Raw genomic sequence first — 25,044 nt, forward strand, 5'->3', positions numbered from 1 at the left:
GAAGAAATAATTTGTTGCGTCTTGGTGTCGATGCTAACAGGAACAGGAACAGGAACATTTTCAGTGATGTTTTTTAATTTTTTTTCTGTACATGTATAGCGCGAAGTCGAAGTTTTTAAGCGATTCTAAAAACGCTGTAACTTTGTGAAAAACCAACGCATGAAGATGGGATATACATCTTTTTAAGCTTCATTTAAAGCTTTTGAGGCGTGATACTTGATGCTTCTATCTTTTTGTGTGTAGGTGTAGTGGATAACAATATTGGAAAGAAAAAAAAACGATTTTTTCTGTTTTTTAAAGATTTTGTAGATTAAGGCAGTGTTTTATTAACCAAGTCAATAGAAAATCAAATTAACCTCATCCATCAGCATTCATTTGATTCCAAGAACTCTCATGTATGTTATTTTATTATAGGAAAAAATATTGATAGAATGGAAAATTTCCCTTTTTCTGATGGATACTTTTCCATTAATACGATTATTCCCGAATCAGAATGCAGTTTTGAAAATTCAATAAATTCTGTACAAGGCTAATTTTTCATTATTTATTATCAGGCAATTTTTGCTTTGATCGTTTCTCTTAATTGACTTTCTTTTACGATAACCATGGCTTTCCAGACAGTATTCAGTTGTATTCAAAATTTAAAAAAAACAAAGTTCTTAGTTTTTTTCCGGGATGATAATTTGAGAGAGTGTACACTTAATTAACTACAAATCAAAAAAGAATTAACAAGCATTACGAGTTCCGGTTATGATTTATCTTCTGTTAATGAGAAATTATTGTTTTTTTTTCTAATATCCGGTATCCGGCCGGATACCAAATATTGACCAGATAGGCAGGGATACTGAATTTTCAATTTTTTAATTTTCAACGGAGTGGATCAAACAAATATGCTTCGGTCGGACACGCATAGTGCTATTTCACAACACTACTGAGCGTTCAAAAGCGCCTTATGATATGCAATTGCACAACGTGAAAACGTGAGGTACAACCATAATAGCATAACAACTATAACATAACAACGTACAACCATAATAGGAACAAGGCCGCTTTCGATAAAGGGTGTGTCACATCAAATTGCATCACGGAAAAAACGCTGTAGAAATTCGCCCAGTAAACCGATCCTTTTGAAAATTTTAGACAGTAAAATAAAAACTACTTCGAGCCCAAGCCCGTATGCTCGCACCTTCCTCTTTACCCCGTCCATAAGGTTCTGTACAACGTCAGGTTGTATTTTTTTTTGAACAGAAATCCATTTTCTCTTGAAGTCCGCCTCCGATTTGACAGCTTTTGGGTTCTTCCGGAGGGCCTGCTTCATAATCGCCCAATATTTCTCTATTGGGCGAAGCTCCGGCGCGTTGGGCGGGTTCATTTCCTTTGGCACGAAGGTGACCCCGTTGGCTTCGTACCACTCCAACACGTCCTTTGAATAGTGGCACGAAGCGAGATCCGGCCAGAAGATGGTCGGGCCCTCGTGCTGCTTCAATAGTGGTAGTAAGCGCTTCTGTAGGCACTCCTTAAGGTAAACCTGCCCGTTTACCGTGCCGGTCATCACGAAGGGGGCGCTCCGCTTTCCGCAAGAGCAGATCGCTTGCCACACCATGTACTTTTTGGCAAACTTGGATAGTTTCTGCTTGCGAATCTCCGCCAGAACGCTGAATTTGTCCTTTGCGGAGAAGAACAACAGGCCCGGCAGCTGACGAAAGTCCGCTTTGATGAAGGTTTCGTCATCCATTACCAGGCAATGCGGCTTCGTCAGCATTTCGGTGTACAACTTCCGGGCTCGCGTCTTCCCCACCATGTTTTGCCTTTCGTCGCGGTTAGGAGCCTTCTGAACCTTGTATGTACGCAGGCCCTCCCGCTGCTTGGTCCGCTGGACGAATGAACTTGACAAATTCAGCTTATTAGCGACATCCCGGACCGAACTTCTCGGATCACGGCTAAACTGCTTAACTACGCGCTTGTGATCTTTTTCACTGACGGAGCATCCATTTTTGCCGTTCTTCACCTTCCGGTCGATGGTTAGGTTCTCGAAGTATCGTTTTAGTATTCTGCTGACCGTGGATTGGACGATTCCCAGCATCTTACCGATGTCCCGATGTGACAACTCCGGATTCTCGAAATGAGTGCACAGGATTAATTCACGACGCTCTTTTTCGTTCGACGACATTTTTCCAAATTTACGAAAAATTGACAGTGAAGCATGGCTAACGTAATCTATACACTCTTATCTGATTATAAGCGAAAGCTGAAGATATAATTCCTAAAAATTAAATTTCTACAGCGTTTTTTCCGTGATGCAATTTGATGTGACACACCCTTTATTGTGATAATTGGCACGTAGATGTGAAATTGTACCAATTTAGGTAATACAAAAATACAGGTTTATTTCGATAAAATCGTATAAATTGGTCAAATCATAACATCAAGAGGGTTGTAATGCATGCGTCAACATTGTGTTTGCATCAAAACAGCCACTTCACAGCATAAAAATCTCATTATTTTGATCGCATATTCCTTAGCAATATGCTAAGGAACAAGCATCAATGGGACACACTATTTTCAAACTAAATGTTTCAACGAAAGAACAATGTTTCGCATGGGATCAAGTACCTGAATCGACAAAGAAGAGATTTCTGATGTTTCAAAATCGTATTAGAGCCTTTAAAAATAAGATATGCTTTCTAAACTAACAACAATATTCACTAGTATTACCATAATTTATATTATTGCGATGATAGGTACTTCTATCCTAATTAAAAATTCATTTTCATAGATTCATAGGAATGAGGGTGATGTTTTGAGATCGCTGTTGCTTCACAAATAAAGGGTCATATATTAGCGACATCTTTTGTGTCTTCGTGTAAACGAACCAGTAAAACATTTGAATGATCTGTCGTTAGTCAAAATCAACATTTTCATCATGGCGAAGTTTTTCAGAGCGTTTACTCCAATTTGCGGCCGTAATAATCGTCCCAGACGGCAGGCTGTGCATAGTTTAGTGACCAAATTTGAGTCTACATTTTCGCTGTTGGGTATTCCCGTGCCAACGAGAAACCGCCCCGCACGAAGCAACGAAAATATCGCAGCCGCTAGTGAATCCATCCGAAAGTACCCAAATCCGTCTATTTCACGCCATTCTCAAGAATTGGGCACTCCCAAACCTTACTGTGGCGTGTTTTGTAAAAATGATCTTTGACTGCATCCTTACAAAAACAAATTGACCCAGGAACTGAAGCCACTTGTTCATATGAAACGCCGAAACTTTTTCGATTGAGCTCTGGCGAATCTTGAATGAAATGACGTTTTTCTTCACAAAACCATCTTCAGCGATGAGGCTCATTTCTGGCTAAATGGGTTTGTCAAAAAGCTAAATATGCGTTATTGGTCAGATGCACACCTACATCCGCACAAAAACTACTGATTTCTTCGTCGATGAGAACGACCGTTAACTGTAACATGTTAATGGAGAACGGTATCGCGACATGTTGAAAGCCTATTTTTGGCCAGAATTGGAAGAGCTTCAAAGCATCAAAGATATGTGGTTTCAACAAGAAGGTGCCACTTGCCACACAGCGCACGCGACAATGGACTTATTGAAGTAAGTTTGGTGAACGTGTCATTTCGAGAAATGGACCTGTCGATTGGCCGCCTCCGTTCATCATGCGATTTGACGCCATTGCATTTCTTTTTATGGAGCTATGTCAAATCGCTGGTCTATGCCTACAAGCCAGCAACTTTAGAAGAGCTCAGAGACGACATCCAACGCAAAATTCGCAACATTTCGGTCGAAATGTGTGGCCGAGTAGTGGAAAATTGGGCCCAACGGGTCGATCGTATATGACCGAAATCAAATTTCATTCTTAAAATATAAGAGTTGAACTATAACCAGAAAAAAATCGAACACAATACCTCAAAAAACAGTTGTTTTATGGAAAAAAGGATTACAAGTCCTCAATGAAAGATCCGTTATTATCGAACTTTTCAGTGAATTTTTGCTATGTGTTTATTATGAGATCGTGAAATAAAATGACCGCTGATTTTGACCGAGTCCAAATTTACCCTCCATCGAATCCGAAGAAAAGTATGGAAATTTATCAAAACTGTAACTGATGTGATTACGGATTCTAAATGAATCAAGTTTTATCTGGTGATTTAATTATTCAAACTTGGTTCCACCAGCTTGAGTGCACTTATTCCATTGATTTGATAACGATTCAAATTGAAGCCGTTCTAATGGCTCTAAAATCGTCAAAGTTATCCTATTAATTTTGCCCTAATTTTTGGTAAAGTTACAGAATGCCAAACCAGGTGAATACGTGTGGATGCATCAAATGCATCCAATTTTTGAGATTATTTTCTCCAGTAGCTGATTAGACAGAAGAAAAAAAAAACTCCTTAGGTACCCCTAGTTGTTGAAATATAGTTTGAGTTATATTTGACATATTTGACGTATATCTAAAAACTTATCCTACCAAAGCTAAAATTGATATAACGTAGCTGTTCAAGAAAAATGATCTCGGTATCCATTATCGCCATCAAATACCGAGGTCTGCTTACATTATTTGCGATGTTTCCCGAGAAAAGGATCTTGTCATTGTTGAAAGTCTGAAGAAAGATCAACAATTGGATGTTATCAATTCTGTTTGATGAGGTTGGTGAATGTTTTATAACTCCGGCGAAGCATTGAACTGGGCATTGCACGCTAGTAAGGTTATGGATCCACTCTGTGTGTAGTTTGAAGAGCTTCACTTCAGACTAGTGACCCGTCCTAAGGACACAAGTATTCAAACAGAGCGTAATGAGTCAATGTGTGAACTACATTTGTGCCAGAAGATATTACGCCTTCTTGGAAGGGTTTCTCCCTATCCCATAAACATGTTTATTCGAGATAAAGTTTTTTTTCGTTCTACAATGAACATACTTCATGAATGCTCTCTTTTGTTGAGACGAGCTTCCTGTCTGTGATGGATGCGAACCAGGGCACTCAGCATCATCATCACCATAGTTTATGAATGAAAATGAGCGCTATTGCGCTCCCGTTTCTTGTCTTTCATCCTGCCCTTCGAATTTTGGATGATTCAGTTATGGCGGTGCCTTAGCCCTTGCTCGAAGGAATTTCGGTTCGTAATTTAAATATTTAGAATTACGTTCCACAATCTTAGTCATTGTTGTTTGTGGAAGCGCTACTTCTTCGTGTGTTACTCTTCTTTGCCCCCCTTCGTTTTAGCTCTGGTACTCCGTACTATCAATTGATTCATCGTCGCCTTTGTGTACGCACATTTCGACTGTGGAAGAAGACAGCCGGAGCTTATCCATTCATGCATGCATGCATTCATGGTTCGACGGAGCACCAGAAACCGTCGTTCCCCAGTGAACCATATGGATTTTGCTTTCGCTTGGTTTGATTTGTTTTTGTTTTTATTATTATTGTTGTTTCTTTCCCAGTAGCCCCGAAACTCAATCCGTTTGAGGTTTTCTTTCGGTTTTGTCTGTACCCTGAAGAGTTGGATTTCATTCATAATGTTTTTTTCGATGGTCGCACAGTGAAAGCACATTATTCATAATGTTATCCATTTTGATCACGCAGAAGCTATTCGATTCTCAGCTATTTAAACATATGCAATAATTTCCCGGAGGGAACACTTGGGAGGGTCATATGCACCATAAAGGGGGAGGTAAGGGCTTCGGACTTTTGCAATTGCAACTAAAATACGCGCACTCGGAAGAAGAAGAAAAAAACACACAAGGGGAAGAAAGAGATGCATAAAACATAACGCCTCTCTTCTATCCCTTCCGAAGCGCATTCTTTTGACCCTCAATTTGTTATGTTGCGTTGTGATGTGTCTGGTCGTTCTCCCGGGAACGTGTGTGGTTGTGCCAGGAAGTGCTGGCGCCTGTGTAGTGGTACATTTCATTCATCGTAATCGCTTACAAACAGTGTGTAAATGCTGGCACGTTCGATGCTTTTTTTTATTGCCCCGTTCGACATTATTGGTGTCTTTTTTTTGAGTGGAAGGGATCGGTCATATTATCGGTAACGGTATTGGGAACATCATTCAGTACCACACCGTTCAAATCTGTCTCATAGATAGAGAATTGAAGGTGTATCCACCGATCGTTCGAATGAGGATTAGAAATAAAATTAAATTCTTCTTGAGGTGAAGGTGGAAGCTAGCCATTGTAGTAGTATAGGTAAACCCACGTGTAAAAATGGGGTAATAGTGTTTGTGAGAGAAAAGCAAAGCAGACGTAAATAGATCAATTCACTTATCAGACTGTGTGGCGCTTCATTGACACGAGTCTTTGAATACATTTGAAAAAAATAACAATTCAATACTAAAGTAAAATGTTTGAACGATATGTTCCGATGAACAATTGTAAATATAAATATATATATATATATATATATATATATATATATATATATATATATATATATATATATATAGAAGGTGAATTTGCATATGAAGTAAAATTCTGATTATACGCGAGCGTAACTTGAGCAAATTTATAACACATGCAAATTGAGGCTCTTTTTTTGAATTAACAAGTTCTTCCGCATAGTAACTCGATGTTGATAATTCCTTAATATTTTCGTTCGTTGATGGTATTCTTTTCACATATTCACGTTGGAGAGCCTTAACCCTTCTCTTCGTTGGCCGAGGCCATTTGATTGAATGTAATACTTTTCCGTTTACTGTTTTTGAAAGCATAGGCAGCCGTGGCAGTGTCCGAGCAGTCCGAGCTCTGCAATACAATGTTAAAGTTGTTAAAACTTACATTATAGACCCATTAAACGTAAAAATAATAATTGTATTGATATCAACACAATTTTATTCTATTGATTTTCATGCCATGAAACGCTATGACTCAGGAATAACATTTTATTGAGTGGTTTTTATAGTTGTTTCGATGATGTTGTTGGCATCAGTGTCGAAAAAATAACGATGCTTTCACCAATACAAACAAAACCATTGCCGAAAATTCAAAAATTAAAATTTACCTTTCAGAGCACTAGCTCGAGTTTTCCGACATTTTTAACTATACAGTGCGACAGCAGATGAAAATTTAATATCTTGTGAGTAATCGATTAGAGTTTGTTCGATATTACTTGATGGGAAGTGTGCGAAAACGATCATTTTCTTCACACTGTTTCGCAAAATTATTGATTTTCGGGCGAGGGGTGAGGGAGAGAGATGAAAGAATTGAGCGCCATTGTGGCAGCCATTTGTGGCTAGCTTCCACCTTCACCTTACATGGGACTAACTTTAGGAACTTTACCGTCTCAGCATAGTATTACTTGCATCATTTTCATTAGGGTAAATGATTTTGGTTTGTCCAATTTAGGGTGTTTTCACGCAACTAGTGAATGCAAATCGATTTTTCTTCATGAAAATCACATATAATCAAGACGAGTTTGGGTTTGTTGAAAAACCCTAAGTCTCTATTCTACCATAAGGCGTTGAAATTATTCAAATATTTATGTTTTTTAACGATTTTCCTCAAAGAGAAATTATGATTATGGTTTGACCACCTCTGATCATGGATTGTCCAGAAAATGATCATAGTTTGTCCAGCTTTAGAAATCACCATTTTCGAATGAAAAAACTCGAATTTTCAAGTGGATGTTGCATTTCTCATTGCTTGAGTTTACTGTCATCATTTTAGAAGTGTTCACCTCAAAACAATCAACACAGAAAAACCTTACTTCTGCTATATGCGAAGCACACTATAAACAAACATAAACAAATTGCAGCGCTCCAAGTGGTTGCCATAGAAATCATGTGGACAAAACAACATTATTGTATTGGACAATTCATGATCAGAATTAAGGTCATCGAAATGCGTTAATTACATTGTTTAGCCAATTAAATCTAATACAAATGGTGTGCAATCATGATGCTTATTTGTAAATATTTATAAGTGTTATAATCCAGAAATGGTCTGAATACGTGCCAAATAATCATCTGTTGATTCATTAAAAGTTAGCTCAAGTGAGGGGCACATTGACACCAATAGAATGTGGTTTTTATAATCCTTCAAAACATGTGAATCCGTTAACATATACTATAAAACTACTGTAAATCATATAGAAGACAATATTATTTATATGTTTTGAAACATTCGAATAACTAATTTGACAATCGTGCGCTGAACTAGAGCATTTAAAAACGTGGACAAACCATGATCATATTTTCGACTGGACAAACCAAAGTCATTTACCTTAGTGCTTAGCTGAGATTTCTTTGCCAAATAACACGCCTTGAATGCATTCTGAGTGGCAAGCGCTAGATTACGCGTGACCAGAGCTGCAATTTGTCACAGTCACTGCATATATTTGGGCTACTATGACGACCATTGCAACGTTATCACCAAACGACGTGCAGCAAAACATAAACCGACAAAACAAATTCCTCACTGTTTGATGCTAAATAGTTTGTCAGAGTGTTTTGACCATCAAAGCATGTTGCAAGTCAGCGCACTATGATCGTCAAGACAAGAAATACCATGTCACCTGATGTAATGGAAGTTTACACGTTTACCAGGATGCATTTGTTTACGTTGCTACCTAAATACCATTCTTCTATAAAATGCTAAAACTTCGAGGAGAACAAAGGATATAAATGAGTCTAAGCGGACTTTCAAATACGTGAATTTCGATATCGGGCGAAAATTTCAATGAAAAAAGAAATTTCTACATTATTTCAGCATGTAGAGATTGTTCAAGCTTTGGTCAATTATATATTCCGTTGCCTAAATGGTTTGCAATCGCTCACACGTTATCGTGTGTTCGACATAGTTTACAAGTAAAAACAAGAAACAACAACCGGAATGAAAATCGAAGCTTTGCTTAATGAAAATAAAATGCAATCTGCGACAATCATCAATTCATTATGGACAATTTTACCGCCTACTTGTTCGGTCAAAGCGTATTGACAAAGCCCAGTAATAGGCAAATTGTTGCATCGTACTCTGTCGGTCACCATTTGACCGAGGTTTTTGTCAGTAGGAAGTGACTAACGTGCCTCGTCAGTTGTCAGTGACATCGATGAAAAAATGCAGCTCTGCGCGTGACCACAGTGCAAGTCGGAGGGAATTTCGTTGGCGTGAAAAATCCAAGGTATACACTGGTAAACCAAGGACCCTGGCTGCGCTGAAAGACAATATCCGACAAGAAATTGCTGCCATATCGGCCGAAACATTGGGCAAAGTGATGGAAAATGCCGAAAAAAGGGCACATTTTGCGGTCAAGGCCAGAGGCGGTCATTTACGAGATATCATAATCAAAAAGTAGTTAGAACAAATCTCCTTGGACCAAAATAAATGAATTTAAAAAAAATATTTAAAATTCCACTTCTTTACTTTGCTATTGCAAAAACAAATCCTTCCACTTTAAATGGCCCACCCTGTATGAATACATCGAATAATTGCCACTGTAATCGCGATTAATGAAAAAAGGAATTTTTCTCGAGGTTAATGCATTTCTAGTTTAAGAATTAGGCTACATAATTTTTTTATCCAACATTTTTTCATTCAACCATCTAACATCGAACAGAATGACAACGTGATACGTGATTATGACAAGAAATAAATATTTGCCCGATTAATCGAATATTGAAAAACAATTATTCGAATGAATCGAATATTGAAAAATGCCCCAACGATTAATCGATAACCGAATAAATGAAAAATTTAGACATCACTAAATGTATCTCTCTAGAAGTAAATAGTTGGACATTGGATGTGATTTTTTTCATTTTCTCTCCGCAATGAGCTCCGCGAGTTTCTGATGTGTTCTAGAAGATGACTTGAGATTATTAAAATTCTTGTTCAACTCATGTCATGTGGAAGATAGGTCAGAACCTCATATATCGGGTTCTATATAAAACTCAATTTTGCAGTTGAGTTATTAATCAAAGAAAATGTTGACGGAGAAAAAACGATCAAGTCACTTACACTCCTTGCATTCTAAGCCCCTCAATTGTCTTACGCTTACCAACGATCCTTTGTTTTCAATCAACTGTTAACCGCTCACAAAAGCATTTTAGAACCTATTTACTACTAAATTATTGTAAATCGAAACCTCGTGAATTTGGGTCTAAATTTTGTTGCGCACATATCTTATAGAGGTTTTAAACTACATAGTTCATTCACCTTTCACCGACTAGAATTAGGTCAATGAAGGGTCTTGTGATTGAAATCACGATTGTTTGTTTAAAAGCAGACGTGCGACTTTTTGGCTACGCGAATCTCCATAAATATGCAGTCACCTGGAGATAGATAATGGAGGAGTCATTCCAATTTTTTCTTCACATAGAAAAAGAATAAAAATAATTATTTCATATGGTTCCTAGTGATAATTACATGAATCGTTATGATAATTTCAAATTCGGCTCGCGTGCTGGCAAAAAGAATGGCATTACCACGCGTGGTTCACACGTATATTTGAAATTGTCTCCAACATATGCAATCAATGCGCCTTATGCGAAATTTAAATTGCTACACATTGCGATTTCGCAGTTCGTAAATAATTTGATTTGACGAAAATTGCAAGCATTTTCATTCTGCCATACATTCGTTCTGTGTATATATGTGCTTCTCTAACCATTCTCTCCATCACGAGCAACTAAGCGTTAACATAAACATAGAAGCGAATGAACTTTCAAGTTTTAAGCCTCTATAATATAGAAAAAAATGAAATATAAACAATGAATGAAGTTTACGAGAAGGGAACACTTGCGTGCCAAACACCGCCGTTGTACAACTATTACGCAATCACTAGGGTATAAATAGTGCATTTTGGCTATGGCAAATTTTTAGTCTTATTCAGCACTCGAAGCAGCGAACATCGTCCCTTGAGCTGTGAGTGCCACTTCTGCCATTGCAAAAATGTATTGGACCGACGCCATAGCAAAACGAGCGTTATCATATAGTTTTAGACCACATGCAGGGAATCATCGAGCTGAGCCAACGTGTCATCTGAGTTACGGTGTGGCAACCTTGAACACAAGTAAACGAATATCGTGCTCCAACATTCCATGTGTGATTTGGTTTTGCATACTAAATATACACATGGCTTTTGCACTGATTTGGTGCATTTGGATGGAATACAGCTGCAATTCACTAAACATTCATAGCAGAAAGGCTTTTCATCTTACAAAATTAGAAGAAATGCCGTATATTTAAAAATATTTTTTTTCTAGATTCGAAATCAGAAATGCTTTTGTTAGATATGTCCCTCGTGGATCTCAGGAACGGTGATCGATAAGTAGCACCTGAAACTACAGAATTAAAGAAGTATAAAAGGGTCACTTCGAGAAATCGAACAGCAACTTCGGTAATGACATAACACTACGCAGCAAAGTTTATTTAATTAAGCAATAAATTCGATTTAAAGCAAATATGTGCGGAGCTATTGATAAAAAACCCAAATTGTGATGTAGGGCAAAAACTTTTCGATCATAACTTCTGTAGGAAAATATGCAGGTTTTGGTCAATGTTCATTTTTTCGAACAGTCATTTACCGGTACATGGAAAATTGAAATAAATATTATTGGTATAATTCACGCCAATAAAATATGTTTGACAGCTTGACCGTTGATTGATTAAAGTTATTACAGGGAAACTTCGATATAACGTACCCTCGTTATAACGTACCCTCGATATAACGTCACTCGATATAACGTATATTTTACCTCGATATAACGTACACATTTCCAAAGTGTAAAGAAATTTTTTTTTCAATATTTTTTTTCTGATAGAACAATGAATTATCTGTATTGTGATGCTAAAAAAAGTTTTGTACCTTTAATCAATCCCGAAATACAGCTGGTTCTGTAATTCCGGATTCTAAATGAATCAAGTTTTAAAAAACAGTACGAAGGGAAACATCATGAGAAAGGCTGGCTTCGTTTTCTGATTGAAGTTATTCATTAACTGTACTAAAACAGCAACACAATAATGTATTATAGATTACGTTTGTGAGTACTTTATTATGCTTCGATATAACGTACAATTCGGCACAACGTACAATTTTGAAAGTGAAATGTACGTTATATCGAAGTTTACCTGTATTGTTATTATATTGGGATGCAATCCATATGCACTATTCTTACTTCGGACATAAGCCTATATTTCGGAAACATAAAACAAACATAAAACATTTCTGAATACAGCAGGAAAGAAAACATACATGTATCAGAAACCCCGAATTCAACGTCAACATTATATATACTCCATGACCTTCACACTCGGTAGAAGAGTCAACAAAAATTAGCATTCCTGAATCACTCAGAACAACAGCTTCTTCTCTCTGGTTGATATTCCGTCTTGCGAACGAGCAATTACGTCATTTTCGGCATCCCCTTTTCCGATGTTTATTATTGTCCACCGCGCGCGCCACCCTCCGTATTGCGTATTGATATGTGTGTGTGTGTGCGTTTGGTGGGTAGTGTTATGCCTCGCTACGTCTCTTCTCTTCGTTCGTCTATTCTTTTTTTCGTCGCGGCGAATGCGTTTGTTCCCTGCTTCGAGAACATTTTTACGATGATCTATTTTATGTTCATATCCACACACACACACACACACACACACAACACGCACACTTTCAGCAGCATAGTGTGTGTATGCGTGTGTTTTGTATGCGATATGCTGCCTGGCCATAGTTCGTCATGTTTTGTTTGTTGCCTTCGCCGCAAGGGGTTTTGCGAGCCGGAAATTCACACCATTCGCTCAGTAGTTTTAGTTAAGTTCCCGTCGTAAGCGGTGTGCAGTTTTCCATAAATATAAGTTTTTTTTTGAGGAAGTTTTTCGCAACAATATAGCCCAGTGAAGAAAAACAGAGGGGGGAATAGTTTGTTTGATCAAGTCATTATTTAGGGGAACGAAGTATATTTTTTGTTCTATTGCGCCGGTTTGTCTTGGTTTATAGTGGCGCTTGCGAAATTGTTGTGAATTCGGAATATACTCGTATTATTTATTTGGAGCGGAGTTGTTTTTGTGAATCGCTTGTGGATTTTATCGAACCATCGCAGAATAATTCATCGAGGTAAGAATCATGCCGGAATATATATTTTTCAACATGGATGTCCTTGGAGATTTTGTATTTGGACAGTGTAATATGGGTCTTCCGGTTCAGTGTTATAATGCGAGCTCTGCGCAATGATGGCGATGCAAAAATGCAAATTGGTGATTGTAGAAAGTTTGGGATTATACGAACGAGGAGGAAGTTGTTTCAATGTGATCAATGAAAGTAATGGAAGAATGATTGCTCCAGTGCTTGAAGTTTTATTGGACTTTGTGGCTAGGTAAATGTCTGGATAAATAAAATTTGTTGTGCTTTGTTACTTATGCGTATCGCACGAATTTCATTATTTAGGAAATGCTGATACTAACAAAACATCAACGCAGTTTGATTAATTACTGAACGTCGTGAGCTAAAAATTTCACACCAGCGCCACGAAGTTGCTGTGGTGTGGAATGTAACTAAACGGTATTGGTCTATGTGTGCATTGTGGAAAAAAATTTCTTTCATACGGATATATAGCCTCTGTAGTTCTGAATTTCCTACCAGGCGCCATTATCGGATGTTTGAAATGCATTTTGTAATGGCTTTCCATTCTAGTTTTGATCCACAGAGTGGGAAGTAATTTCCAATTTGGACAACAAGAGAGCGCTGAACTTTTTTTTTTTTGACTCGATCGAATATAAGGAAATCACAGGGAGACATGTCAGTTTAATGCGGTGAAGTTCTCGAATCAAACTTTCAGTCATAAAATAATGAATTTCTTGGCCATGGAGAAAGAACATTCGTCCGCTTTTTCGTGCAAATCGTGTACCTAGTGATCCCCGATAATCGTTCGATTAATCGATTAATCGAATACTTCCTACAGAAATCGATTATTAATCGAACGAATACTGCACAACCAATAATCGAAGCGAACGAATAATTTACGTCGATTAATCGATCCAAACGCTGAGAGAAAAAAACGTATGGCCGTTGCAGTTTTAAGTGCGATTCACATACAACATACACGTCACGTTCACGTCCCGTCACGTCACGATACGTCAATGATTCTACCATGCAATTCTCATGAAAACATTCACATACACCAGCAACGTAACGACCCGTCAGCATACGTTCAACGAAAACGACCGGCAGGGTTTATACAAAAGAATAATGACGGAGACGGACGGCTCGTTTGGTTTTTGTCTGGGCTTTGTGTCTCGGCTTTTGTTTTGATTTGATTGTAAAGTAATTTACATCTACATCGACATTAAGCTAATTGAACAGATCTGTGATGCAACACGTTTAATTAGACATTTTTACCTCTAGTTGGACATTTTTGTAAACATTGAGTTCGGGGCCCAAATTATGGCCCCACATTAAAAGTCGCCACCAGTCGCAAAGGTCCTATTACTGGTCAAAACCGACTCCAATGCGACACTGAGTGGCGCCTCAGCATATCGCTTTACAAGTAACTTACTGTACTTTTTATGCCAACATATCTCTTAGTTCCAAATTTCGGAGTGAAAATCATTCGCGACTAGTTGAAAGAATTATTCTATTTATTATTATTATTGCATAAGGGTCGGACTACGGGGTATAAGCATTTAAATAATTGAATTGAATAATTGAATTTTGAAAAATTCAATGAGAATCATTCATTGAATTTTGAAAAATTCAATGAGAATCATTCATTGAATTTTTTAAAATTTAGAACTGATTCTAGGCATGCTGATTTGAAAGAGGGCATTGCAATTTAAAATTGTTGTAGGTGGCGACACCATGAATAAAATTAAATAAATCATTCGTTTAGCATTTGACGTGACGGTGCTGGTGGAAGCATTGACTGCATGTGTGAATTGGTGGAGACGTTGACGGAACGTAGACGTTCTTCTCCGTAACGTGCTATGTGAATCGCACATTATCCTGAAAATCAATCATTATCTTTGACGCTCCCTTAAGTTCATAAACGAAGCTCAATGTCGTCAACGCGAATTGAGCATTCTTTACGACTTCAGGATTTTTTTGATTTTCAGGTGGAATTAACATATTTTTGATTCCATATGGCTTTCTAGCAAATGAGAAATATTAGTCTGACGGATTATTTCTCTCAGTATTGCGATTAATCGATTAATCGATTATTTGGGTCGATTAATCGTATCGAATAACGAACTGCTGAAAACTATTCGATTAGCTGATGAACGATTAATTTCAAAAATCGGGGATCACTACGTGTACCATTCGTCTCATGTTATTTTTGTTCCTCAGCTTCGCTGAGAAAACTGGCAGTATATTCGTTTACGAAGTTGGTAAATAAAGCAACGGAAAAAATTGGTGTTGGTATTCAAGACACGACCGCATTGTTTACGTATGACTAGGAAATTATTGCCGTCGAGAATAGACATCATAGAAATTCAGGAATAAACTCCTTAGCATACATATCTGTTAGCACTGAGAAAGGCTGATGAATGAGCAATAAAAAAAACTAATTTGCGAAACTGACTGAATAAAAGAACGTTTTGACAGCAGTTAGTGCGGCACTGAGGTTGAAACTGAACAAAAACGAATTCGCTATTAGTATCTGAATAGTTTTTCAGTATCTCTTAGCTTTATTACATCTCCAACGTTCCCAAAAAAACTAGACCGAATCGGTTGAGTGGTGGGGCTGGCTCAGAATCAGATTCTCAGCTTCAAACACTTACATTCAAATTCTCAGATATAGATTAAAATTTTCAGACTTTGATTCTCATCCAAATACTCACACACTGATTCTCAGATTCAGATTTTCAGATTCAGGTTTTCAGATTTCGATTCTCAGATCCATATCCATGGATTCAAATTCTCAGATTCAGATTCATATTCTCAGACTCTGATTTTCAGATTCAGATATTCTGGTTCTTATGTTCGAATTCTCAGATTCAAATTAAGATTCTCAGATTTAAATTTCCCGTGGCCGAGTGGTTAGCGTCTCACATTATCATGCCGGGTGTTCGGGTTCGATTCCCGTTCTGGCCGGGGGATTTTTCGTCAGAGAAATTTCCTTTGACTTGCACTGTGGTCACGCGTATTCTAGAGCTTGCCCCTCGGAATACATTCAAGGCGTGTTATTTGGCTCAAGAAATCTCAACTAAGTATTAATAAAATGACGCTAGTTAATGCATACGTTGAGACGGCAAAAGTTCCACAGGGAACGTTAACGCCATTCAAGAAGAAGAAGAAGAAGAAGAAGAAGAAGAAGATTCAAATTTACAGATTCAGATTGTCAGACTCTGATTCAAATACTCAGACTCTGGTTCTCAATTCTGAATCAATTTTTTATATTCAGATTCTAAGATTTAAATTCTCACATTCAGATTCGAATTTTCCGACTCTGATTCTCAGATTCAAATTTACAGATTGAAATTCAAATTCTCAAACTCTGATCCTTATTCAAATACTCACACACTGATTCTCAGATTCAGATTTTCAGATTCCGATTCTTGGATTAAAATTCTCAGATCCAGCTGGATATTCTCAGAGTCTGATTCTCAGATTCAGATTAAGATTCTCAGATTGAAATTTACAGATTCAGATTCTCAGACTCTGAGTATTCGAATTTGAATCTGGAAATCAGACTCTGATTCATAGATTGAAAAAGATTCTCAGATTCAAATTTTCAAATTCTAATTCATAGATTCAGATTTTCATATTCCAATTGTTGGATTCAAGTTCTCAGATTCAGCTGGATATCCTCAGAGTCTGATTCTCAAATTCAGATTCTCGGATTCAGATTCTGATTCTTATGTTCAAATTCTCAGATTCAGATTAAGATTCTCAGATTAAAATATACAGATTCATATTCTCAGACTCTGATTTCCAGATTCAAATTCGAATACTCAGACTCTGATTCACAGATTCAAAGTTTTAGATTCAGATTCATAGATTCAAATTTTCAGGTTCTGATTCTTAGATTAAAATTCTTAAATTCAGATTCTGGTGCAGATTCAAATTCTCAGACTTTTTTTTCTTTCCCTTGTTGGGTGTGAACCACTGCGTTTATTATTTTGAACTATTGTGGTATGTGGTATTCTCAGACTTAGATTCGAATATTCAAATACTGATTCTCCGATTCTCAGAATCAGATCCTCAGATTCAAATTCTCAGATTCAGATTCATATTCTCAGACTATGATTCTCCGATTCTCAGATTCAGATCCTTATATCCAAATTTTCAGACTCAGATTCAGATTCTCAGATTCAGATTCTCAGACTCAGATTTTCAGATTCCGATTCTCAGATTGAAATTCTCAAATTCAGATTCATATTCTCATATTTTTATTCTCAGATTCAAATTGTTATGTTCAGCACTTACCACAGTGAATCCTGATTCTTGCCTCTCCCTACTAACAACTATCCCTTCCATGATATTCGCCACGCTATAGAAACGACCCTTCTGGCCTTCGGGCGGCGAATATCATACTAACATTCCTTCCCTTCCCCTGATGACTGTAAGGACGTGGCCGGCATCGTTATTGACCATTTAAAGCTCGAATCACCGGAAATTGCACAACGAGAATGATTTGCTAGTCCCAAGCGTCATTCTGTGTGTTCTTTGTGCAATTTCAGGTCAATCACGGAGAGCAACTACGAATCGTACAGTCTACCCAAGCTCAAACTCAGATTCAGATTGTAATGTTCAGGTTCTTAGATTCAAATTAACAGATTCAGATTGTAATGTTCAGGTTCTTAGATTCAAATTAACAGATTCAGATTCTCAGACTTTGATTTTCAGATTCAGATTGTCAGTTTCGATTCCCCCGATTCATAGATTCAATTTCTTAAATTAAGATTTTCGGATTCAGATTTTAATATTCTGATTCTCAAATTTCTGTTTCAAATCTAGATGATGAATCCCATATTCATATCCAGCATTCAGATTCTGGATTCATTTTTCAAATTAAAGATGAATTTGATAATGGCAAAATAAAATAGAACGAAATATCACACAAAACACATAATATATAGCCTGCATTTGTAATCTGAATTCTGAAATCTAAATTCTAAAATCTGAAATCCGAACTGGAATATTTCGAATGAGATATTTTCCTGAAACCTGATACATGACGAACTCGATTATGTACAGTGTTGGATTTCTGTGCATTGTATATAATCGAATCCTGTATATAAACGAGTAAAAAAGTTTTTTTATTCGTTTGCTAGCTGACCCGGCAAACGTTGTTCTGCCATATGAATTATTTCTAGAGAATAGTTTGGTTGGTAAAAAATAACGAATATATTTTAACCATTTGCGGTCGTTTGTCTGCTTGTATGACAGCCCACCCTTAGAGAGCGGATGGAGAGTCTAACCATCATAGAAACATTGATTGCACCCTAAAACCTCAATATGCCCAATTTGGTTTCATTTGAAGATTAACTCTAGAGTAATGCAGAAATTTATGTTTCATTTGTATGGCAGCCCCCCTGAGAGAAGGGGGAGGAGTATCTAACCACCGTAAAAACATCTGTTGCACTCTAAAACCTCCACATGCCAAATTTGGTTCCATATGCTTGATTAATTCTCGAGTTAGGCAGAAATTTGTGTTTCATTTGTACTCTAGTGAAAATTCATGTTTCAACGATTCCTCGATATGTTGTCTTATACATTTTTCCGATTTCAGATTCCATTACAAAATCTAGGATTCCGAGTTCCAGATGACCTGGTTTTTTTACGCGAATTTTGAAATTAACGTGGCTTTTTGGAAAATTTTAGAATTTACGCAATTTTTTCACGCGGACTTTCGAATTATCGCGGTTTTCTAACGCGAATCTTCCAATTCACGGGGTTTTTGAAACCTCACGGTCCTCACGTAAAAAACCTGAACAATATTACATCTCTTTCTCATGCACCCTCATAGAATATGACGGAAATTAGTGCTTATGACGGACATTAGTGCCGCAACCTATCACAATTCCCACGTGAATTTTTAAGTGAGTTGATCTTTTACGCGGATTTTTAGATTGACACGTGTTTTTAAGGCAAATTTTCTGAATTAATGTGATTTTTTTTTCACGCGGATTTTCGAATTTAAGTAATTTTTACGCGGATTTTCATACTAACGCGGTTTTTTTAAGAGGCACGTATCACCCGCGTAAAATAGTTGGGTGTATCTTTGACTCAACTCATAGTGATCAGGCAAAACATCCCGTGGATCTACCTCTGTGTAATAACAGCGAAACAGGATTGCAAACGTGTACGTTGAATTAAAGAGATGAAGAGGCTTGAAAAACAAATTGAGATGATAAGAGAAGAAACGACAATAAAAAAGATGGAAAGAGAAGAGACAAGAAAAGACGGCAAGAGAAGATACAAGAGAAAAAACAAGAAGAGGCGACATTAGAAGAACCAAGAGGAGACGACAAAAGGAGAGGCAGAAGAGACGACAAGAAAAGAGATGACATGTGAAGAGATGACAGGAGAAGGGACAGAGAGAGAAGTGACGAGATGACAAGAGAAGGGATGTAGAGAGCAGTGAAGAGATGTCAAGAGAAGGGACGATGAGAGAAGAGACAAAAAAGAGGACGAAAGAAGAACAAGAGAAAAAATGACAGGAGACGATAGGAGAAGTATCAAAAAAAAGAAGAGATGACAAGAAGTGGAACCGCAAGAGAAGGGATGACAAGAGAAGAGACGAAAAAATTGTAAGGGGTTGTACTTAGGTTACGATCGCATATTTTCGACGTAGAACTACGCAATTATATTATGCAGTTCACTTGTTTACCACTTCGAATATTATTTAAGAATGCATCGATATTTTTGAAATAGATTATATTCTTCGTTACAAATAAATTTGATGAACGTCCTTTTACGTTTGATATGATGCCTAGGACTACCAAAATATGTGAACAGAAAAATTGTCAAACGATCATTGTATTTTACATTTCCCTCTGAAAATATTGCACATCTTATGTTCACGTAGTTCTCGAACCGCGAAAGTTCATACACCTCTAGTATCTGGAATGACGATTTTCCCAGGCTTCTCAGTTCAAAAGTACGTTTTAGGGAAACATATTCCGGTCTGCACAATGACAAACGAGTACAAAACTATTCAACACCGAAAAATACCCACCATTTGCATGTATTTGCAAAGCGGATTCCCCCATGCATTGATTTTGAAGTCCGTGTTAGGGAAACACAGCTCTGTGAGAACAAAAATACCATCGACATGCATGTATATTTGTAGAGCGGATTTCCAGAGGTACATCGATTTGAAAGTCTGTGTTGGGGAAACCGTAAATCGGGCCAATCAAAACTTGGCAGTTAGGGCGTTTAAATAACGCTTGACATTTTACAGTTATTCAATTGTTCATCTAATGAAAAACAATATTTTATTAATTTTGATAGACACGTAGAAATATTTCCTATCAATTGATGCAAACATCTTTCCGATTTGTTAGGAAACGTTCGAGTTATAAGCATTCGAAATATAGGTAGGGTTAGCACACAAATCGGCAGAACAAATGTATGGGAAGAAAGGAAGTTCTTCCAGTTTTCATGAATATAAACCGTTTAGAGATTAGCGAATTGTAATGTATAGCATATCAAACAAATCTTAGAGAATTTCCGATTCGATTGGTAAGCAAATCATGAGAATTCATTCACAGTGAAAATAGTTATTATGTTAACTTTATTTCATAAAAACGTGATCTGTTTTCTGATTTGGCACCTTTCCTGTAAGACGTAGTTCTACGTCAAAAAGATGATAAGATATGAAATATGTTAAAAATGCTAAAGATGCTTCGAAATTCTATAGATTTGACATACCTTTACGGTACACGATTCCGAAGAAAAATTGACTTTCTTCTATCCACCAATCTTCAGGAAATTTACCTACGAGTTGTTCAACAAAAAATGTAAGATCCCCCAAATCGTTTGGCAGTATGTAAGCAAGCCACATGAACAACCTGAACTATTACCGTCTATGTCTTTTGGGGTTCTCCAGTGTTTTCTCAAATATTTTTTTTTGTTCATATCAAATGAGGGGCGCAAAAGCAAAGCGGTGTAAGTGACTTTTTCTTTCGTTAATAACTCTGCTGCAAAAATGTTCCAATTTGAGTTTACTACAGAAATCGAGAGATCAGGCTCTGACCTCTCTTCTGAATTGTCAAATATAGCTCGGAATGTGTTGGCAGCTAAGTTATGACCAAAAGATTATGACATGTCACTTACACCACTTTCCTCCTGACCTCCTCAGACAAATATGGCCACAAGAAACGTTTTACTCTAGAATAGCTAACTGTTCCGTAATTCGTAATCTCTATACTTTTGAAAAGAACTATTATCTTCAGTATCAAATGAAATGTTGATAGCTATCGAGGAATCTATTTCCTGCACTTGTGGTTACAGAGATAATAATGGTTTTTTAGAAGAATGTCGTACTTTATCAGGAATACTACGCTGACGATATTCAATATTTCTCGAAAAGAAAGAGTTTGTTCCCTTCATCATGACGGTTTCGTTGACCAAGCACAACTTCAAAACACGTGTTAACTATACGAGGGATTTCAACTTCTGCTCAGATGGTACTTACGTTCCTAGAGGAACTTCGCCATCTCATGAACAATCTCGTTATCAATCACTATCAAAGATTAAGAAATTATGAACATGGCTGTCTAGTCTGCGCAACATTCGAGTATCTACCCTAATTTTAATTGGATGGTCGTGATGATCATCCCAGTCCGAACGGGTTAGCGTTGGTTTTTTAGTAACCAGCATCCGCGGCAACAAAGTTGCGCCTCGAATGGAACTTTCCTAGCCGAAGTGATGACAACTTTCACTTCCCCACTCGCTCGAGTGACAACTATCGGTGTAATGATGATTAGATGTGGATAGGTTTTTGCTTGCGCCCACTTATGGCTTGTGATTGCACAGCACTCAAGCAGTGACTGGACGACGTTCGACAAGCAAACTGCAAGCGGAAATGACGTTACGCAAAAGCTGCAACACCGCTGCGCGCTATTTATGCACATGTTTGCAAAACTTATTTACCCTATCATCATCACCACCACCCCTTTACTTCTGTACCCTCCCTTGTTTGACTGCCTGTTAGTGAATGCTGTTTACACAGTACCAAGAGCCACTCTAGGCGCCAGAACGTGATTGTTTTCTAAGAGAGCTGACGGGAAACAATTGATTTGCTGGAAACTGTGAGAGTACACAATTCCTAGGAAACGTTGTTATCGCTTCAAGGCAACGTGATGATTCATTCTGACGTCTCTCATGTGCCATGGTTGTTATCAAATGAGTCGAGTGTCAGCTTCATTAGTCGAAAATGTCCGTATTTGAAGATCGATCTCTAGTCGTCATGCAATAGATCAAGTGACTCTACTAATAGGGCTTAAGATCGACCCAAATCCATCCAAATCGTCGAGAGATTGTTGAACTCATTGGATTGCAGGATGCATCCCAAATCCCACCCCAAGTAATCCGCCTTTAGCAAACATTTCTGTCCACGACTCTCAACGCCTCACAGTGTTTGGGGTTTGGAAGTTGCCTCGCACCCATTACAACGGTGTGCCCTCGGTCTCACCCTACGCTTACTACTTTGTACAGCCTACAGCCGGGCAAACACAAACGAACAACAGAGCCTGGGAATGGAATGCAGAACAGCGATCTTCGGGCTCCGTCTCTCACATCTCGCGCGCACACCTCGTCGTCCGCGAGTCGCCGGCATTGCCGTCTGAAACATGGCGCGTGGACCAATGGTCGATGGGGGGTGGCAGTAACGGCGAAGTGGTACAGTACCAAAGCAAACCTCAGTGCAAGAAATGTTATAAATAAAAATAATTATGCTCCGCGCCTGCTTCATGCGCCCAGCTTCTTGGGTTCTGAAGCCTGGCTGGCAGGCAGGCAGGCGGGCAGCAAACAGCGAGTAGAGCAGTTCAAATTCCTTTCTTGAAGTCTCTCGACTCGAGGCAACCAAACCACTCCTGCTGCGGTGGTGCAGAACAGGGGCCCAGCGCAGAGGTGTAAATGTTAATCGTGTAGCCTTTTACCTCGCCCAAGTGATCTTTGGCCGGATCTCTCGGTAAACCGAACGAGTTTCTTGAATGAAAGTCGTGAGATGCATGTTTTCCACTGATTTGTGTGTTATTCTCAGTCATGTTCTCCTCTCTATTGCACCAGTTATTATCGAGAACAGCAGCAACCATCGACAATCGACGTCAAGGCAGGTATGCAAGAATCTGAAGTGACAAACAAATTAAATTCCTTTATTTTTCATAAGAAAATCACTTAATCGTCTCAAATTTGAACGTGTCCAGTTATACCACTTCCAATTAGAAGCAAACCATTTCTCGCTTGTCGAATGGCACGCTTCAAATACCAAACTGCGACCAATTTCAAAAGGTGTATTCCTTGTCTCTTCCTCTTCGTCCAAAACTTAGCCCATAGAAAATTACAGCGTGTGCAACCCAAGAGGAAGGAACATCTGCCGAATTTCGTGTCATGGTGCGCGCCGCCGCTGCTCAATTCCATTCAGGAGAAAATTTTAAATATGAAACACAACAAAACTAAGGCACAGCTGCTGTCCTTTCCGCCAGCAGCAGCTGAACCGAATGTTATAATGGTGAAGACGAAGACCCTGAGGGAGAAAATAAAACGGAACCATGTGTCCTCTCCGCCGCCAGCTAGAGAATTCCACATGTTTCGGTTGCTTAGGAAAAAAGTGACCCTCTCTCTTTCTTGGCACGTGAAAATGGAAACAATCGGCGATTTGCAGCTGCTGGTTCGTTGATTAAGGAAAAAGAGAAGATTAAACCAGTATCAGACTTCTCTTTTTTCACAAATCCTTTTTTGTTCTTTGGTGAGTTGTTGTCGGCTTATTTGTTTCACTGTGTCTTGAAAATTAAGTCTAATAATTTCGGCAATGTGAGTCACCCTCATCAAAGCTAAAGTATCCAAATTCACGTATTTCGGAAAGATTTCTTGGAAACATAAGCACCGAAGGTTGAGACGTACCTGGTTTATGAGCCGGAAGCCATGTGTGCCAGTGTGGTCAGTACAAATTTATTAAAATACTTGCTGACCCGAACATCGTTCCGCTCAAAAAATTTTTTTTGTTATCAATACCTTCAAACATGCACGTTTTCTTGCTAAGCGAACGTTCATTGGTCCAAACGCAGAACTTTTGATTGATTGATCTTCTAATTGACCCTTTACAATTTCCTTTCACTATAAATTTGCTAGAACAGCGCGGACTCGATTATATACAGTTTCTGATTTCTTTTCACTGTATATAATCGAATCGAGTCAAAAAAAAATTTTTATTCGTTTTTTTATGTATTCTTTTGTTTTTTTTTTTAATAAAAAAGAGGAATTTGATTTTTGATTCATTCCCTTAAAGTCAGAAAACACTTTTCTCGCATAAAACAAATAAATTTATCCAGATTCTCTCAGAAGGTGATAGACGATCATATTTGATGAAAAAAATCCTTCTACGCATATGTCGAATTTCAACAATGAAAGAGTTATAGAATTTGTTATTTGTTTCGGACTCCGTTGCCTCAAACTGGCTCTACATTACAAAGTACGCTTCAGAAGACGCTTCTGTTGCGTTCATTTGAAAGATGGATATAGTAGTGGAACATCTAAATTAGTGGATTTTAATAACATTTTGGAAGTGGAAAACATAAAAGTTAATATTTTTTAATGTGTTATTATTTATTTCATCCTAAAAATTTATATTAAACTAGATTGTTTCTATCAATTGAATTGAAGCTTTTTAACCGCTCCACAATTTGTTCTTTGACACCTAACTTCTATCGTTCTTAATTTGGCTGCAATATCGATATAAACAATTCATGGATAAAATTCAAGCAAAATCTTCAAAAATCACGATTTTTACCCCACTGGACATGTAATAGCCGCTTAAATTACGCCTTAGCGTCAAAAGGTTACATTTCTTCTTGAAATAAGTCATATTTGAAATATATAAAAAACATTTTTTTCCAAACTTTATATACAGTTCAAGTCCAAAATTGTATATAATCGAATCACAT

General features: G+C 37.7%; 1 protein-coding gene across 2 annotated transcripts in view; it reads left to right on the forward strand.

The window, feature by feature from the left end:
* Nucleotides 1-25,044, forward strand: part of LOC129767932 (death-associated inhibitor of apoptosis 1) — a 67,444-nt gene that overhangs the window by 32,574 nt on the left and 9,826 nt on the right. The window contains exon 1 of one of the 2 annotated variants that reach the window (XM_055769233.1): nucleotides 12,746-13,051. The exons of the other annotated variant lie outside the window; for it this stretch is intronic. The gene's annotated coding sequence lies outside the window, so the exon portion shown is untranslated. Of the gene's footprint in view, nucleotides 1-12,745; nucleotides 13,052-25,044 lie in introns of those variants that run through there. 2 annotated transcript variants of the gene reach the window in all.

The sequence above is a fragment of the Toxorhynchites rutilus genome, chromosome 2 (assembly GCF_029784135.1).
Source record: "Toxorhynchites rutilus septentrionalis strain SRP chromosome 2, ASM2978413v1, whole genome shotgun sequence".
Classification (NCBI taxonomy): domain Eukaryota; kingdom Metazoa; phylum Arthropoda; class Insecta; order Diptera; family Culicidae; genus Toxorhynchites; species Toxorhynchites rutilus.